We start from the raw sequence: 7,718 nt of genomic DNA on the forward strand, positions 1-7,718 counted from the left end.
ATACCGTTTACGAGATTATTTCGTGCGCGGTCTATCTGTTCAGTTTTTACTCGGATCCCCTCGGTAACTAGTTCGTTTTCTTGGGCTTTCTCTGATTCTTTAAGTCTATCTTCCCTACGTAGTGTTCTTTCAGCACGTTTATGTGATTCCTTACGCCAGAATTCTATGGCGTCTTTCTGAGATTGTCTGGCTTTCTTTTTCCATAGTGCTTCCTCTACCTTCATGATGCACTCGGCATCCCATGTTCCGGTAACGGGCCATCTGTGTCTTTCGTCTAGATGTTTGGTATAGTCAGCCCATAAATCGAGGTATAATATGGCATCTATGCCATGCTTGTGGTACATAAAGTTACCTGGGGTGTCCCTAGGGGGGATAGGAATTTCTTCCTCTAGTATCCCTTTCCTAGTTCCTATCTGCTTTAACTTGTTGAAAAACGGCATCTTGTTTACTTGGTACTGAATGCTCGATCCTTGCTACTTAATACTGAATACAGCTAGTTATACAAGAAAACATAAATGCACATTAGGAAACAGTCACACTCATACCACGACATTAATCACATGAAAAGACATTTTGAAAACACATATATGACTACCCCCTACATCGGATATACTGCTAAACGGCACAGACACACTGTCTAAAAACAGTGCAGAACGGATGTACTGCTAAACAGTACAGATACACTGTCTAAAACAGTGCAGACCGGACTTGTGTACCCAAACCCGTCTAGATACGTCCCAGCAATGGTACTCACCGGGAAGCACGGAAACAGAAGGCCTCGGAAAACTCGACTGGACTCAACACTTCGGAAAACTTCGGAAAACTTCGGAAAACCTCGGAAAACTTCGGAAAACTGGTGGGCCTCTTGACACCTCGGACCTTGCTTCTTTCGGCTGGGCTCTGGTCGGGATCCTCCGCACTCCTCACCGCCTCGTCTGGGTACTGATCGTAATCTTCGTCACCTCCGTGGGCCAGAGGGAGATACAGGAAATCCTGCCGGTACGCGTAGTTTCCTTCTAACTGATGGCAGGGGACAGAGTTTACAACGCACCAACCGGCGCGTGAGGTGGGGGAGGGGTCCCTATTCGGGCGCCAAAATGATGTAAATATATAATTTACCGTCGTAATTTCTATGCAGGTAAGTACTTAATCAATAATAACTCAATCAGAAAGAAAGAAAACAGAGTCCATGGTGTTAGAGTTCTTAGGGGTTTTATTCCTTAAAAAGGAATGGTCTAGACCAGAATATCATATTCTTCCCACCACAGGGGTGGAAGAAGGGATAGAGAGAGCGCGCTACATTTTATTGACAGTACATAGCTTATATACTTAATTCATGACATGGAAAACAGTACAGTAGGCGTAACAGCTGAGAGAAGACAAGATAACAGTAGCCACGTGTTACTAATACGTAATCAGAAGGCGTGGACTAGGCGTGTGCTGGAAACGTCACAGATAGGTGTCACAAAAGGGGTGGCACTAAACAGAAATGTTGCAATGTCAGCAGAAATCGGAAGCTTGGATGCGCGCGCAGCTGCATGACGTGTGACGGACGTGAAACTGGAGGGTGCAGGGGGCTTGACATTTGCACTGACGGAAAGAGACAGAAGTCTGGCATGTCAGATCAACTTGTGCTTCTATCATATCTGATATCTGGTGTTTAGGAACTGAGCTATCTGGGCAGAAAGGTCTCTGGGGCAGAAGCTATTCTATACTGACTGTGAGTGCGTGTATAAGCGCCTGAGTGTCTGCATGAGAAGCGTGGGGGCATGGGCCTTCCATGGGAGCATGGCAACAGAAGCTATGAATTACTTGCACGGAGACAGGTTGGCCCTTTGGCCCTGTAGCTGAGGGGGTGTTTACTGAAGCTAGCAGGCAGGAATGTATTTTCGAGGAGCAGAACAGATAACTCGAAGGTTATAGTCAATCTTGGCAGGCAGCAGGCTGAGCTGAACGCGTTGGGCCGCGCTAGAAGTAAGGCAGAGTTCACGGGTACGGGGGCAGCCTGGGCAGCCTGGCCTGAGGCTCCCAGAGTCAGAAGGGAGAAAAGGCTCGATGGCAGATATTCTGGGCCTACTTTGCCAGAGCTGAAAAACATGTAGAATACACTACAAAAAGACGTTGGCATAGTATACTTAGGAACGGGCTATCCAACCCATTCAGGGTGGGTCTGAAAGAGGACATGTTGACGTTGGACGCAAATGTATTTGCGTCTTCATAGCTGGTACAGGAGGGAAGTTACATGCACTTTAACTCGTACATGGAGACGGTGGGGTACACGCTAGGGAACACAACTTGACCAATATTTATATTTCCTCACTTCAGGCAGGAATGTGGTGATCTGGCATGTCTTCGAAGGAGTGACTCTCAACTCCTCAGGTGGTATATCCCCGACCTGTGTGCCTCCTGGGCTCATTGAAATCTGGGAGGTGGGCCAGATTTTGATTTCTCATATCTGAGGCTGACATTTTGAAACGTGATAGGAACTATTCTTTCTTGAGATCCATCATGTTCCCACCAATTCCTTCCAACACCTATTCTCTGTCCCACACACAGGTACCTGGACAAGGTAACCAGATTAGGGTTTAACCTTCCACGTATACATAAAAATGAGGTTGTCCGGTGGGAACAATCTTCCCCTGGTTTATCTACGGCCCCCCGCTTTACCTCATTTGCTACAAAGGCTGGACCAGAGGCTTCCACTAAGCTCTTCGTCTCCTCGGAAGCAAAGAGTACGCTGGTTAGTTCTTCTCCTGCTACAATCTTAAAACCAACCAGAACCAGATAATTTGAACAAATATTCCTAAATTTTTTAATGTCTGCAAATACACTCAACAGCCCTGATCTGTTATGGGGTGACTGGCGAAGTGCAGTGTTTTCCTTTGGGATTGTGGCTTTACAAATAACTGCGGCCGCACCCTTGGCTTAGAGTCACCTCCTACTTGAGTTGAAGGAGTCTTTTTTAAAACCGCCTTGGTTTCACTTTTATCAGGATAACAGCTACGCGATGCAGAGTTGGGAATATATGTCCCCATCATTTGCAGCGTGGACAGTAGCAGGCGTCACCTCTTTGGGGGGGCTAAAAGAAGATCGGACTCGGGGATAACCCCTTTTGGTCTCCCTCCCTGAGTAGCATCCTTGGTCCCATCATTTAGGGATTCACTGATAGTTTCGAGCAGTTTGATGAGCTTAACATTTTGGGTGTTGTTCAAAACAAGGACCTTTACCAGAAAGTAGGTCTCGCAAATAAAAAAGTTGACAGTGTTGATCGCCCCATAGGGTGGATATGTGGGAAGAACAATTGGGCAATTTATTAGATGTTCGAAAGTGTTGTTATTGTCGTGCCCAATTGTAAACAGTTCCATGAATTACAAATTCAAAACTTATCCAATTTGTTTTTACATAGATGGTTTTATACTCCTGCCAAGCTGCATAGGATGGATGATTCTAGGTCTCAGGAGGGTGTCCTTGTCACCAGTTACAGGCTAACTTCTTACATCTTGTACTGAAGTGCCTGTTTATTACCGGCTACTAGGAGGGCAACATTGACCGTGGTATCCCATGTTGTAGGGTGAGAGATTCCAAATACGCCAGATACTGTAGTGCTGGGATATGTTGCTGAAATTCCTAAATCGGTAAGCCGCCTGGTGGCGCAACTTCTGTTGCTGGGCAAAAGTGAGATAACCCTCCACTGGATGAAAGTCCCCCCTCCCCCCCCCCCCTTCCCCCTGCCCCCGCCCCCCATGGGAGAATTGATCCAGGAATATTGTTGTCTGCAACACAAATGCTGAGCTCTTTGTGAATTTGCAGCCTATTGCATCAAGCCGAAGGACAGATGAATGACACTCAGAGTATGTCTGTCATAATTGCAAAAGGAGGCATCTGACCATCAATCTGCTTCTCCTCCTGATCTCACTGCTTAGATTAATATACTCTATTCATGCTGCCTTGTGCTATGCTTGCAATGAATGGCCAGCGTTGAGGATCATTAACTATGGTTATGACTGGTCCCCTTTATGTCTGGGTCAGCCCGACTCCCTGTACCATGCTGTATTTTATGGACTTGATGCACTGTGATACTGCATACTGCTATAAATTTGATAGGTGTCTCAGTGGGCGCTCTAATTTGTATGAGGTCTATTACAGAACACTGTAAAAAAATCTCACAGTATTACATTAATTATAATCTATTTATTCAAGCTCATTCTTTTTTGTTTAAAAAAAAGAAAAAACAATATTTATCGTAGAGTGTCGTTTTGGGAATATTTGTAATTGTTAGCTGTGATTTATCATGAGATTGTAATAAAAAGGGGCTGGAGAATTCCAGTGGGTTTTCTGCAGAAATGCTAATAAACTAACAAAAATTTTATGTAATTATAAAAATGTACTTCCATTATGAAACAATTTATAAACTGTAGTTAAAAAAGGTGAATTTATTAAAATGAATACAAAAAAAGTTACGCCCCCTCCCAGAATAGTAATAAAGCAATATAATTAAATATAATTATATTTGCAATAATTTAAATTAACATGATTTGAATTAATTTAGTTGAATACACATGAAAATGAATCTAATAAGAGCCAGGGATATAATTGCCAGTAGAGTTAGGTAAAGGAAAACAAATTGTTTCTCAATAAATTAAAACTAATTTATTCAACTGTAAAAGAAATTAAACAAAGCAAAGGGTTCTAATTAGCAAACTCAAGAGTTAATCGTAAGGCCACAGTATTTAAAGTTACGACTTCCTTCTGTTAAAAAGGCCATTACAAAGAGATGCGAAGCGGAAATATTTAATTGAAAGTTGATCTTACCTTGATGAGGAAATAAACTATGAAGATGAAATGGTGTCAACATTAAAGGAGAGGAAGTGTCAGGTGAGCAAATTATATTTATTGCCTGAGCATCACCATTGAATCAACTTGATGATTTTGCCCACGCCTCCTCCACAAGAAGCTCAAACTGGAGCTTCCTCTGAACAGAAGTATACTACAGGTATTACCAAAACCATTGTCCTGCATATAATGGTTGGCACCAGATGCTTCACAGGCAAAATCCAAAATGTTACCAACCCTTATAAACAAAAGCACCCTGACATTGTCTACAACATTCAGGTGGGAAAATCTATCAGAATTAAATGACGGGAGTTACCTAACGACCTAAAATTACAAAAATAACATTCTCTTGAAGTACTGGTGGGCTTTTCACTTGTCTCTTTGATACCCATCAGGCTTTGGATCCAGTCAGCTGTGACTCCATTGGAGTTAACCACGTGGGGTCAAAGTCCTAAGTTCGTGTGGAGTGCGGCTAGACTCAGAGACTATAGGGGAATTGGATTCAATATAACCACAAATTAAAAAAAGCTTGCAAAATTGAAATGAGATTCCTTGGCAGTGGGTCCTGTATCCCAGGAGAAGGAGGGACCTCCAGTGTGCTTTGGGGACACTCTCCCGGTACCCATGTTCAGTGCGGGTGAGAACCATTGCTCATGCTCAAGCAGATGGAGGCGAGGTGGCGGTGAAGAAGGGTTCACACTTCACCTCAAAAGTGACTCTGGTGCAACGGAGCGAGCTTGCAGACAATCTTCACTTATACGCTAAGCTCACTTGCACTCTATCATTATTGATGCAGTTCTCCGTCTATGGGGAGGGTATCTACATGGCATCAAGTCCCTTGGTCCCCTTTCGCTGCTGGGGGTTTCAACTCAGTCCGCACTGCTAAGTGGCAGACAGCCAGAGTCACAACAGGCGGCTGTTCCTCCATTTGAGCTGAGGAGCGCCGCCTCCCTCCCCACACAGCTTCAGAAAGCTGGAAACATAAGGATTGTATTACCGTTTTAGTTTTCCGGTTTTCTACCGAACGGAGAGGGCAAGGCGGTGCCAGTGCGTCATTGCTGCTGATTGGCAGCAATGACACACTGGCTCCTTCAGTGTGAAGTGCGCCATAGACAGCTGGGTTGGAGAGCAGGCACAGGCCTTCAGTGTTCATCAGAGCGCTGAAGCAGTCTGCTCCAGCCAATCCAGACGCTTCTTTTATGCAGCATGAGAGCCGTGTCTGGATTGGATAAGAAGCTGCAAGACCTCGTGCTGGAGGAGTCGGGAGCCAGCCAGAGAACACGGAGCACGTGCTGCAGGCTAAAAAGGTAAGTGTAACTTTACTTTTTCATTTTAAAATGTAAATGTTTATTCGTATCTTGTTTAATTTTCTTTGTCGACCTACCATTTTTGTGGGTCACCAACCGCCACTGGTCACAACTTTGTTTTTTTTCCAATGCAGGAGAGGCAGGCAGCGTGTAGCTACAGTCAAGGAAGGAAAAAACTGATGTTTGAGTCTTGTTAAGTTCTAGCTCTTAAACCTGGTGGTAGTGGTCCCCAACATATATTCCCATTTCATGTTATGTGGCCTGAGTCTACCCACCAATCATTTGGTTCTGAAAGTCTAAAGATTTGGGGGCCAGCCAATCGGGTTAACTTTCTTTCTTGCTTATTGTTACATTTGTTGGATCCTCAGTATAATTCAAGATGAAGCCAGACAGGGAGTAAAATACTCATGAGTAGTGACTTACTTGATGCTGTGTGCAGGTTTCCCAGACACCCACCCTATGGTGCTGTCATGGGAAGAAGCTTTGTGTATTCCCTTCAAATGTCGAGCAAGAAGGAGCAGGGAATGGACACACCTCAGTGTTCTCTCTGAACAAGGATAGTTATGGCAATCGTATCCAGTACAGACGCCGATAAATGGAGCAGTGTCCCTCCAGAGTGGGGAAACTACTTTTTTTTATATGCACATCTAGCCTCTTGTCCCGTAAATAGATAGTCATGTTGCCTAGGGCACACTTAAGCTGACATTTGGTGTATCCCTCTCACTAGGGGGAAACGCTCCCCTTTAAAGGGAGCTACTGAACTTTGAAAAGAAGAAGCCGGTAGAGCATACACCTGGGTTTATGGGCACACAGTAGCTCCACACTACCACCAACCAGAAAACCCTTAGTAGGTGATTGAGGCGGGTTCACCGGAGGAACAACTCCTCCAGCCGTTGCAAACGGCAGGGCAAGAAGGCAGTGGCGGCTCTTCCGCTAAGGCACAGGAGCACCGCCCTACTGCTATTTCAGAAGTGCGAAAAGAAAAAAGAAAATGATAATAACAGAACATTATTATCATTTACATTTTGCTATGTGGAACTCTGAGCCAGATTGGAGCTGGGTCTGTGACCAGAGCAGAGTGGTTTGCACTCCTCGAAGTGCGCATGACAGGTTGGGCCGGCCAAACAGTCATGCGCAATTAGGATGGTCGCCACTGGGCTGTGTTGCACAGCCCTGTGGAGAACATGCCCAGTCTCCCAGGCTCTGCCTGAGCGGCCAAACAGGCCGCTCAGACCAAACACGACGATGCTCATGCAGCGTTGTGATTAGCTGGGAGAGTACGGGAGCCTGACTGCTTCAGGTCATTTCCAGCAGAAGAGGATGGAGGAGAGGCGGCTAAGATATAATATTTATTTTATCCATTCCCCCCGCCCCACCACCCCTATTCTGAGGCAGCCTCCAAAGCAAGAAGGAAGTGGAACTAGTGTCTGGGTGATCTAGGCTATGCAGTAAAAACAAAATATTAGAAGCAGGCTGGATGGTACAGCTAGTAGAAACCTCTGAAGCTTTAGTCACGCTTCCGAGTTCCTCAAAGGAAGTGACTGTTTTTATTTTTGTTCAAGTGGATGTTCATATTGT

This window comes from Lissotriton vulgaris, chromosome 2_1 (assembly GCF_964263255.1).
Source record: "Lissotriton vulgaris chromosome 2_1, aLisVul1.2, whole genome shotgun sequence".
Classification (NCBI taxonomy): domain Eukaryota; kingdom Metazoa; phylum Chordata; class Amphibia; order Caudata; family Salamandridae; genus Lissotriton; species Lissotriton vulgaris.